Source organism: Rattus norvegicus, chromosome 5 (genome assembly GCF_036323735.1).
Source record: "Rattus norvegicus strain BN/NHsdMcwi chromosome 5, GRCr8, whole genome shotgun sequence".
NCBI lineage: Eukaryota > Metazoa > Chordata > Mammalia > Rodentia > Muridae > Rattus > Rattus norvegicus.
In genome coordinates this window covers 134,289,908-134,301,724 of record NC_086023.1, presented here as the reverse complement: position 1 = coordinate 134,301,724, position 11,817 = coordinate 134,289,908, and the positions used below count along the sequence as shown (strand labels likewise).

Sequence of the window (11,817 nt, the reverse complement as noted above, 5' to 3'; positions counted from 1 at the left end):
AACCTCTCCTCTAGCCACTCTGCAGCAGAGGAAGAGGAAGAGAAAAGTTAATTGGATATGTGGGAAGTGGACCTGTTCATCCATAGTTCTTTGTGGGTGAGCTCGATCTTCTTCGGCAGCAGGTCAGTCCCATAGTAAACACCAAATATGATTCAACAGACACAGAACAGTTCTTTAAACAGGCAGACACCAGGTATGAACCGGCAACTACATTTCACAAGTGGACACCAGGTAGCTGGAATTCAGTTCTGAAGAAACTGTCGGGCTTATCAACTAGCCTAAGGCAGAGCTGCAGAAGCAGCAAGCTGCCACAGGAACCTCACGAGCAGGTGTTGGGCAAGTCTCTCTCAATGACAGCATCACCACAAGTTGAACTCAACAACGCTATGTAAGACAAGCCAATACATGAATATCTTTAGCAAAGGATAGTGAGGTGGAGCAAACCAAACAAATGCTCAGTGCTCATCTCTCGCTGTCTGTGGGGTCATAGTTATACTCCTTCATCATGGGTCCTTTCACGTGTTTGCTATATCAGAACATCCTTTCACCTGTGTCTGCTTCAGGAAAACATTCTTTCCAATGTCTGCTCTAACAAAACATCCTCTGCGCCTCAGTAGAACATCATTTGGTATAACTAATTTTCCAAAGAAACTAGAAGTTTCCACTTCGCCATCTAATGGAAGAACAATACTCCCACCGAATACCACAGTCTAGCAAATAAAAATTCCAGAGTTAAGAAGGCTTACCACTTTTGGATTTGTTGGCCAATGAAGTCCCACAGACCCCGAAACATTACATTACCTTCTAGAACTTGATATCACCATCAAGACATCATGTATTTGAGACACAGAACATGGATATTTCAAGCTGGTATTCACCTCAAAGCATTGTTCTTTCTGACTAGCCTCCATAGCGCTAGAAAGTTCTTATATGGTACCAGGGGATAAAAGTAATAAGACAGTCTTACCTAGCTGTGAGCCTTGTGAGCCACAATAATGACTGGTCTGATGAGATACCCACTGGTACAATAGCAGCACAAATATCATGGGAGTGACCAACATATTTTTGTTGAAATTTAAGTTCCACTCCATAATATAAAACCTGTATCTGTCACTATTGTTGTTTGAAAGAAGAACTTGTGATTAGAAAAGACTAGTAGAGAACTTCCTACTGTTATTCTGCTAATTAGGCATAGTATTTTAGTGACTCCTAAAGAGTTATTGTTAAACCTGTAGATTAACACATCTTCCAATACTCAGCAGAGAAATGTATGTGCAGTAGATGACAATTAACACAAGACCCAGAGAATACGAGACTGTAGAATTCTTTGCTCTAAATTGGGACATCCATATGATATCCCGTTCTTCCATGTCTCTGAGATCACTGTGGGAGATGGGGAGGAAAGACTGTAGGATCCAGAGATGCTGGGAATGATGTCCTCTGAACACAACAGGGCAGGTGCACATATGAACTCACAGTGACTGGACAGTATGCACAATTTCCATACGAGCTCAAGCCAGACCAAGGGGAGGTGGACATGAAGTCTCATCTCTAGCTGAGGAGCCATTGACAATTGATAGCTGCTGGGGACGTGACAGTGAGTCTTCTTTAAAGGTTTTACCCATGATAAGCTGACCATGCTCCATTGAAAGACCACACACCCAAGAGCATACAGATAGCACGAATTGGACTTGATGGGTAAAAAGTAAGAAGCCGTAAGTTGGCTGGGTAGGGAAGGCGAGATGAATTTGGGAGGATTTAATTGAGGAGGTGGATATGATCATTGTATGGAATTATCAAAGAGCTGATAAATTTTATTTCAAATGCTAAAATATAACCTAAGCTAAGTAAGAGAAAAAATAAGTAGAAAAATAAAAGAAAATCATGGAGGATCTTTTTCAGATAGGTCTTCACTGGCTCTCTAATTTCAGTAAGAAACTTCTGTGGTGACAGCTGTGAGTAGTTTGAGGTTTGTGAATGGGGAGAAAGGGTAGATTACCGTCTTCCTGCACATCTGCTAAAAAGTCACTTACTGCAGGGTAATGTTAGTGTCCCTCAGTTGTGATTTGGAGATGAAACGATCACAAGCAAAGAAATTGCAGCAGAATTCAGAGAAAGCTACTGGAACTCATAAGAAACTTTAATTAAAAGTTTTAGATGTAATAGTACCTTATAAGATCAATTGTATTTTCTAATATCAGCTAGTATCAACTAGAAAATACAATAAAACCCTAAAATATTTCTGTTTAAAAAAAGAAAGAAAAGTAGTAATGGAAAATGAATTTATTTATAGTTAGGTCGAAACAAGATAAATGCTACTAGTTTTCTACCATCTTTTTGTTTTCATAGAAAATAAATGAAGTAAAACCCAGGAAGTCCACATATGTTAATTCAATCACAAAGTAAGCTAACAGAACTGTTTGAAATTACCTCTTGTGAGTCACGTTCTTCTTCTGGCTGGCACAAAGAGTATTAGCCTTATTTTTCTACCAGTGTAGAATTTCTAGGAACTTTTTATCTCCTTGGGTCCATTGATTCAATAGTCTGAAAATCACAAGGAGGGATCCAGGTGTCTCCCTTTGGTATCTATGCATCCACGGGGGCGATGGTTATAAAGGGCAAACATCCTGGAGGACAGGCATGTTCAGGAATTGTGTGGCCAGTCAGAGAAACAGCTCAATGGAAGACAGGCACACACACAAAAGCTGGGAAGGAATCTGGAGGAGAGTTGGAGAAAGAAGGACAGAAAGAGAATGGGTGGGAGACAGTACAGGCAGCAAAGGCAAAAGGGACCAGGGTCCGAGAGAAAGCAAAATAAATATAGACAAGTCAGGAACAAAAACTGGTGACAAGGAGAAAGTACTTCAGGCAGGAGGTTTCTGGAGCTGTCCTTTTCTCTGCCAGTGTTATTTTAGCTTCTTGAGATGCAGATAGATCCTGATCTTGGACTTTAGCACAGTTCTTGCCACGAGGAATGGGACTCTGGTGGGATCTGGGAGCAGCTCTAATCAGAGCAGGGTCAGGGTCACGGCCACCTTCAGCTCATTCATGGCAAACAGTTTCCTGATACAGTTTCTGGGACAGACAGACACAGGAAAGTGAGATTTGGCCTCAGACCTGTTCTTAGTTCGTCAAGCATTGGCCAATAAACCCCATCCAGAGTGGGTCATAGGATCTTGCTTCATGGTCCCAGCCTAATAATTTTCCTAATAGGTCTCACCTCACACTCATCCCTTGTCTTGGTTCATGGACTCCTGATTTTTGACAAAGCCTTTCACTCTTCTGGGACTAGCTCTGACCCTAGTTCTGCTCTCAGACACGTGGGATGTCATTGGAATAGTGTCAGCACTGCAGGGCATAGAGTCCTAGCACATGAGTCTTTTAATGACTTAATGGTTAGCCAATTCCTTCCACTAATCATTTCTGGATCTCCAGTCTGGATCTCCCCATTCCCGACAATATAAGAAGGGATGGATCATGTTCCTGGGAATTATTAAATACAAATGATTCCAGGTGAAATTTAAATACTAGTGAAGAAGACAAACATCATCTTGGTGTTCTTCATTCAGAGAATGAGAGGGACTTTCCTTCAAACTACCAGCATTCATAGCTGCCTAGCCTCACTCCAGAAAGGTAGCCTCCTGCCATCTAGTGGCTGCCTCGTGGTCTTGTTAAATTAATAATATAATTTTTTTTAAAGCTGGTTAAGATGAAATTCTTAGCCCTGGATAAACTTTATCCTAAAAATATTCCTTCCAGTGAAATAGCATGTATCTAATCTACTCTATGGAAGCTCATTTTGCTTCAGAATTATTGTGTCAGAAGAACATACTTTGTACCCATTAATGACAGGGTTTTGGCCAGGGTGAGTCCTGTAGACTGTGGATTTTCACAGCAGCCCTTTGCTCGCTCAGCAGTTCATGTCAGCACTATGTAGAGGATTTCCTCAGGAGCAGTTTAATGTCTTCATTCCTGTGTGCTACCACATTCCCAGGGAGACCGAGCAAACCTGCTTGCTAAGTCCCTTCCCTCATGAATAATTTTTCAAACAGGAAAATTGTTATACAAATTGCCAAAATTTTTATACCCAATTCAATTTTGGTGAAGCTAAAAGCCACAAATATGTGAGATGATTGTCCCTGGTGTCCAACCTACAATGATCTGTGAATTTTCACAGATACGACATTAACAGAAGGATCAGCAAAGTATCTGGAATATATTGAAATATAGCATTTTACTTAGCATATCAGATTGCAATATTAAATACATATATTTTATATGTGTTTTATAAATATATGTATAAAAGCACTCATTCATTGTAGTGTGCAGTGACATTCAAAAATTGGGGAAATAAGAAAATATACTAATTTCAACACAGAGTTTTCAGTGGCCACTGAGAAGTGGGTTAAAATCTCTGAGCTGTGTACTAAAATACCTTCTTTCTTTTTGGAACAGGCAGGCATACCCACATCTAAACACAGAAGCCAACAGTCATGTAAATGGGCACCAGAAAGCCCAAAGTGATTGGAAATATCAAATACTGACATATGCCAGTCATGTCCCCTAACCCATTCTCTTTACCTTGCTCCTGCTGAGAAGGGTAGGAAGGCATGGGTGTGCTGGGGGACATCTGGTGCAAATCTAAAAGGGTCAAGCACCTGCACAGAGAGCATGCAGACCAGAATGGATGAGAGTAGAGCCCCTTCCCAATACATAAGGAGCAGAATTCCTAGATTAGAAAGTAGGAAACTAGGGGTTGGGGATTTAGCTCAGTGGTAGAGCGCTTGCCTATCAAGTGCAAGGCCCTGGGTTCGGTCCCCAGCTCTGAAAAAAAAGAAAACAAACAAACAAACAAACAAAAAACAGGAGACTTCTTCTCTTCCCAAGGGTTTCATACCTCTGGGTTTGGTCATAACCTTGGGTTGTGATGAAGGCCAAAAATGGAGAGAGAAATCAAGAGGGCAGAAATCTGTTAGGGCAGAAAGGACATAAATGGGAGGATAATTATGTCAAAGATGTAGGGGCAGTGAGGGACACTCATACACAGATGGTTTGCATATTTGAGTTATCACTGAGCAAAATGATCGTATTGAGGATTGTGAGTTGAGTAAAGAATCCATTAGAAAATGGCAGTGACGCATCCATTATGAACCAAGAGTATCTTGCTTATGATAAACTTATAAATGAAAAAACATCTTCAGTCTTCCATCAGTCTCTGTGACTAGCTCACAGAACACCATAAGAACCCCTGCACAGCCAAGGAAGACATTATTTTCTATCCATTTTCAGAGTCTCAATGAAGCTAGTTATCTTTCTTATGTTCACACAGCTTGGATGTGTCAGAGGTGAGGTCATACCTAGCTGTGAGTTACTTAGTTGGTGTTTCACTCCAAGAACAGAAAACTTAGATCTTATCATTCCTAGCTCTTTTCTTCCCTCAAATTAGAGGTTCCAGGGGGACTGGGATGTACTTCACATACAGCATGGAGTTCTCTTATCTCTCTCATTTACATTCACTCAAGGACAAAACTTCTCCACAAGGGCTTGTCTCAACCCTTTTCATCCCTCCTCCTCCTCCTCCTCTTTTTCGTCCTCCTCCTCCTCTTCCTCCTCTTCCTCCTCATCCTCCTCCTCTTCCTCCTCATCCTCCTCCTCTTCCTCCTCCTTCTTTTCCTCTTCCTCCTCATCCGCTTCCTCTTCCTCCTCCTCCTCCTCATCTTCCTCCTCTTCCTCCTCCTCTTCCTCTTCCTCCTCCTCTTCCTCCTCCTCCTCTTCCTCCTCCTCCTCTTCCTCCTCCTCCTCTTCCTCCTCCTCCTCTTCCTCTTCCTCCTCCTCTTCTTCCTCCTTCTCTTCCTCTTCCTCCTCATCTTCTCCTCCTCTTCCTCTTCCTCCTTCTTCTTCCAAGTTAAATTTTAGGACTGAGAATGACATTTAACTAGAAGGTAACATTTATTTCTCAAAACATTGCTGAAGAAAGTATTATTATTATCAGGGATTTTATAGCATCATTCCAACTTTAAAGGAAAGATCCAACATATCAAGAAATAAGAGAGATCTAGTAAGGTTGAGAACAACAGAAATACGTGAGTTCTTGGGTGAGGAGCACCCATCTGGGAAGGTGACAGGTGTGCTGAGCTCTCTGCTCACAGCTGGTCCAGGTGGGTAGAGCCTCAGGGCCTTCTTGATGCACATGGTGGTGTAGGGCATCTGGTCCAGGTGGTCCCTGAAATGAAGCTCATGTGGAAGAGTCACACAGAGCTAAGAAGACCAGAAGGCCTCTCCTAAAAGAAGACAAGGGTCTCTTTCATTCTGGGTTGTTCTTACCAGGTGACAGAGGTTCCATCACCCAGAATGCTCTGCACCTCCTCTTTGCATCTCTCTTGGTGCTCAGGGTGGGTGGGCAGAGCATAGAAAATCCAGGAGATTCCTCTGGCTGCGGTGTCCTGACCCTCAAACATGAATGTGTCCACCTCTGCATGCAGGTCCTCATCAGACAAGCTCTTTCCATCCTCTGTCTAGATGAAGGCACACCTGAGAGAGCAGAGTTTCCCCCTTCTCTTGTGCCTCTGAACCAACCCTCAGCCCTATATTTCTACTTTCTTGGGCAAACAACAGGATGTCTAATAAATCCAAGTGCCATTTCTTCCATATCTTCTCTAGCTCTACCCCACTCTGCAGCTGAACCTTCCTCCTACGGATCACTCTATCTAAGGACAACAGTTACCAGACAAAGGTAAGGTAAATGTTAGTGTCATGCAAGTATTCTTGACTCTATAATCTTTGTGTCTACCAGAGTTCAGAATACGTGTAAGCATAAGTATTGGGACCAGGATTAAAAGCCTCGTGCCATATTATGTAGGCCATGTCTCTATTCAGGTCCATAGCCCACAGAAACCGTGGTTAACATGGTCTCATGGGTCTCACACAGCATTACCAATGTAATGACATGGGTAATCTCTGGAAAGAACTTTGAGCTAATCCAATAGCTCCCCAAATTTTACTAAAGTAGCAGGTCCTACAGAGGGGCCTGATTGACTGAGCCTAAGAGACATGATCATATATTTGGGATGAGCCTGATAAAGAAAGAGAGACTAGAGGTGTGGGGAGACAGAACCTTTGTGTTTATGAGCAATCTGACAGGCACAGTGGAATGAGCCGCCATTGGAGGACAGATTGTAGATGATATTACTCTAGTGAAAGCCATTCCTCACTCTGAAGTGAATCAGGTGTGTCAGATCTTCAACAGCCTTAATCTAGGATCTGGAATTTCCGCAGCTAAACGACACTAAATATTGGTGACAATGATGTCTGATTCATAGACATAGTAAATTATCTGTAGATATTCCCTCATTTTCCAATTGAGGTACACCACAATTCTGTCTTAGAGCAATCGTAATCTTAAGCTTTTGAAGATGGGTGACTACCCAGGCTCTGCACTTGCTATGGTTCTCATGGGTTCTTAGTCTGGATTGCATCTGGTTTGGAGTTTAATAAGGCCAGAGCTGGGTCAGAACTTTGGGTTTTGGTGGCTAGAAGCATCTGACCTGCCCCCATATCCTGCCTTCAATAAGTTCGCAATGATTGGTCACATCAAGAATCCTGTAGCTCAACTCCTCCAACTGGACACTACCCTGGTAACTGAAGGCACAATTAATGAGTGTCTCCATGGTCATCAAGGAGATGTCTTGATAGATCTCTAGAGGGCAGTCCTGGCCCACAAGCTCTTCCCATTTGTCCTGTAGTAAAAAAATGGAGAATTACTGGATTTTCTCTTGAATACCTGTAGTAAAGACACTGTGACCTTTCTCTGAATCTACAGATCATGTGGTCACAGTCTCTCACTTTGGAGATCAGGAAAAAAGAGCATGAAGCAAAGTTTTATAATCTAATATCTGTTTATCACAAGAATTTAACAAAATTGAATGTATCTTTTCATGATATCAGATCATTTTTCACTACTTTTTTTTTGGAAATAATTACGACTTTTCAGTTGATGAAAATGACCTATGTTACCCTTTAGTTTTCTGATGGATATACTAGACTAATAGATTCAGAAGAAACACATATTTGAAATAAAATGTGAGAATAGAAGAAAGCCTGCTGGGCCTCCATGAATATGCGTCATCATGACTATCACAGACTTTACTGAGCACTGTGAAGTCAAAAATCAGAGTCCAGTGTATGGTGATGATGCAGCATGCTAAAGGTTTGAAGATGCTGATCTTGAGTCACTCACAATGTCCAGTACAAAGTTTGACTTTGTGGCATCCTTAGACATCCCTTCTTACAATGAAGCTTACATCGCTCAGGTCACCATGGAACTTATAGTCATGCTGTCTGCTGGATTCCACTGTGATGAAGACTTTTGCTTATAATCACTATGGTGCTCTCTGCCTTGGAAAATGATTCCAGTATGGCTTTATCCTGCTTATGGTGGTGTCTCTGTTTATCCACCTTGGGTTAGTGCAGTAATGGCATGGGTGCTATTACATGTGACTGTACATAGTAGGTATGGTTGGGACAATGTTAGAGTGTTAAGTCATATGCACCTTGAGAAGGAAGGATAGAAGATGAAATGGTATGGAAGATAGGAGGTGATAGCTAGCTAGATGATAGGTACATAGATACATAGATTCATAGATAGACAGAGAGACAGATAGATGATAAATGGATCGACAGACAGATAGATGTATACTCACTAGCATCTCATGGACATGCTATGTCCATGCTATGGCCATGATTCCCACATAAGGCTTAAGGATGTCAGAGTGGAAGGCTGGAGTTAACATTTGCCGATGCTGGAACCATTTCTTCCCATTCAACAGGAGCAAACTATAGCCTGGGCCAGATATATGAATATGTATTTATTGAAGAAAGAGAGGCTCTGAGACCCTTTGGACAATTTGGAGGGAACTATGGTTTGAATATGCAAAACAGCTCTGAGGAAGGTAGAATTTCTTAGACAATGGCATAAACAACAGTGCATTTCAGAAATGGAAATCTCACAGCTAGGCTGGTATGATTGCTGTGGTTATGACAGCTGTGAGATGAGGGTTGAAAAAAAAAGAGCCATGAAGAGCAGAAGTAGCAGTTGGAAGTCCAGAGGAATGACATGCTAAAATCTGGAGTTTAGGCAGGCTCAGTGTTAGGTAGGAGTGATAGTCTGGCTAGAAGAAGAGAAATAAAACTTGATTTAAGGAGAGATCATAGCATAGGCTACAAGTACCTGTTACCTTATGATCCAGAGGCAACAGTTGGGACAGCTAAATATGTAGTGTTCTCAGTCCCAGTCTAAGCATACATACCAATCTAGGGAGCAAAGAAACTGTAGGGGTGTGTCATTTTAGGGGTGTGTGCAAAAGAGGAAAGGTATGAAGAGCTTCCTGGACATCAAGAAAAAAAAGCCCAAGACAGCTGTTTTTCAGACTGTGGCCTGTCTTAAATATGGCTTGATTACTTTCAGTGACCATTTTACACCCTTGCTTCTCTCCCTTTTCTATTACAGTACTCGCAGCTGGGCTCAAAAAGACAGGCTCCATTGTGCCAGCAGCTGAGTGTTTCACTCACTGTGGTGTTCATTAAGAAACACAAGTCATGTCTTCAAAGCCAAAGAGTGGGAACACCTTTACGGTTTTTCTGTAGTTCGTTGTGGCTTCATAATTCTAGGATCCCAGAAAATCAACAACTAGGCTTTAAAGGCCAAGTCTTTATGCATATGTGGGTCATACCAAAGAGAATGAGTAGTAGTATTTAAGATGGATGGGTGAAGTGACATTGCTTTCTAGAATGTCACAGACTCAGGTTGTGAACCCTGATTGTGAACCCTGGTTGTGAAGCCTCTCTACTGTAGCTAATGCTGCCATGCTCTCACCTGATCACCCCAGTATCACCTTCATTTAGTCAGGATCATAGATTAAGACACATGCATGGTTCCCCCAGAACCACCTTACACATGCGGTTGGGAATTTCTCTACCCATAAACGTATCTGCTGGAGATCCTGGTCCTTTGGGAACAGACACAAAAAGAGAAGTACTATTTAAGACAACCATGTAGCGATTAGTTTGTATGGAAGTAGAACTCCACAGGGACAACTTTGAACTTTTCAGCAGAAGACAGGTTTCAGGCCAGCTTGATGACCCAATTGCCTTATCACCCAGACCCTCGCTGTGTCTGGGGATTGTCTTCATTTGATGTTGTAGCCTTGGGCAGAACTCTTCTCCTCAGAGGAGGTAATTAGAGTAAGAGCTTCACCCTTGGTAAGAACTCTGCATATTCTTTCTATTCTTAAGTCTGGTCAGTGCACAGGTCTTGCTGAGTGCCTCTCTATCCAGACACTTAGTCAACAGCATTGTACTTCAGAGCTAGGGATGCAAGGGGATGGATGGATGATGGTGATGCCCACCCCTTTCCTTCAGGAAGCTCCTTGTGATCACTGTTCACGATTCTGTATGTTGATGCCAGGTTTTATGCTAGGCCCTGTTGTAAAGGGAATACTGTTCTTGGTTGCTAGGAGCTCCTGGTACTGGGTGTACACAGTAAAGAACAGAGTTAAATCGATCCTGGTTAATAGGGTAGTGCTCACATTAGTCCTCCCACTTCCTCTCACTTGTATGTAGGATTGTTCCTCCAAGTCATCACTTCTAGAAATTACCTTAGACTCCAGAAAATAGATCTACTTGTGTCCTATACCTGACATCATCCCTCCACAAGAAAGACAGGCCCTATATTTTTATCCCTTGGCTTATTCAAGATCTGTGGATTGACAAATGATAACTCCCCCAGCAAGAAATTGTGCACTTATCTCTGAGGAGGTAAACTGAGTAGTTCTCAGATCACATGGTTATCATATAACAGCTTGTGTCTTCTTACTTTAGGAAATTCCCAAAAAGCCAGTGGGAAGGTGGGAATGGGAACTGCTGAAAAGACTTGATGATCCATTGTCTGCGCAGGTAGTATTGGGCTGCTTTGAACAGCAGCAGCAGTAGGCCAAGCCAAAACACCATTTGGAGGAGTCTGGAGATGCCAAACACAGTTGTGATATGACTGAGCTCAAAGATACCCATAATAAAATGGCCTGTAGATCACTGACTGTTGCTGATTTCCTTGAACACCCACATTTAAGCATGACATAGTCTGTCCTACCTGCTGTGAGAAGGGAAAAGAAGAGGCCAAACATTGGTCCCAGGGTTCAGTAGTGATTGATTAACCAGAAAGATCTACTTCGTCAGATACTGAATTCAAAGTTATTAGGTTTGATCTCTGGGCTTGCCAGACCACATTTTCCTACACTGTCATGGTTATGAGAAGGTACCTTGCAGCACATGTCTGTGCATCTGTGAGCTCTCTCTGTGGGTTTCTGGACTTCAGAAAAGAAATGCTCAACTTCTAGTGATGAGACATCTCTCTTCATCCATGTTAGCTTGGGTTACTAGGGTGTCTCTGCAGATGATGGGACCTTCCTTAGGAGATATGGTTCCAGAAACATGAAGGTCACCAAACCAACTCAAGCCAGTGCTGTTTGCATTCTTGTCTCTCAAATTTGAGGAATAAAATTTATAAGCCACAGAGGATGAACTTTAGAGCTTTTGAAAATATTTTTATTATTTTTTAATTTTTCTAATGAATTTAAAGGAGAGAAAGGGGGAGAGAGGGACACACACACACATACACACACACAACACACACACAGAGGACAGAGAGACAGAGAGACACAGACACAGACACAGACACAGAGACGGAGACACAAAGACACAGAGAGAGGAGAGACAGGCACAGAGACAAAGAGAGAAATAATAGTTTCCATATAGAAGAAGGAG

General features: G+C 42.2%; 1 pseudogene; it reads right to left on the bottom strand.

The window, feature by feature from the left end:
* Positions 1-2,711: 2,711 nt before the first annotated feature.
* Cyp4a2-ps2 (cytochrome P450, family 4, subfamily a, polypeptide 2, pseudogene 2) lies at positions 2,712-11,064 on the bottom strand (annotated as a pseudogene).
* Positions 11,065-11,817: the final 753 nt, after the last annotated feature.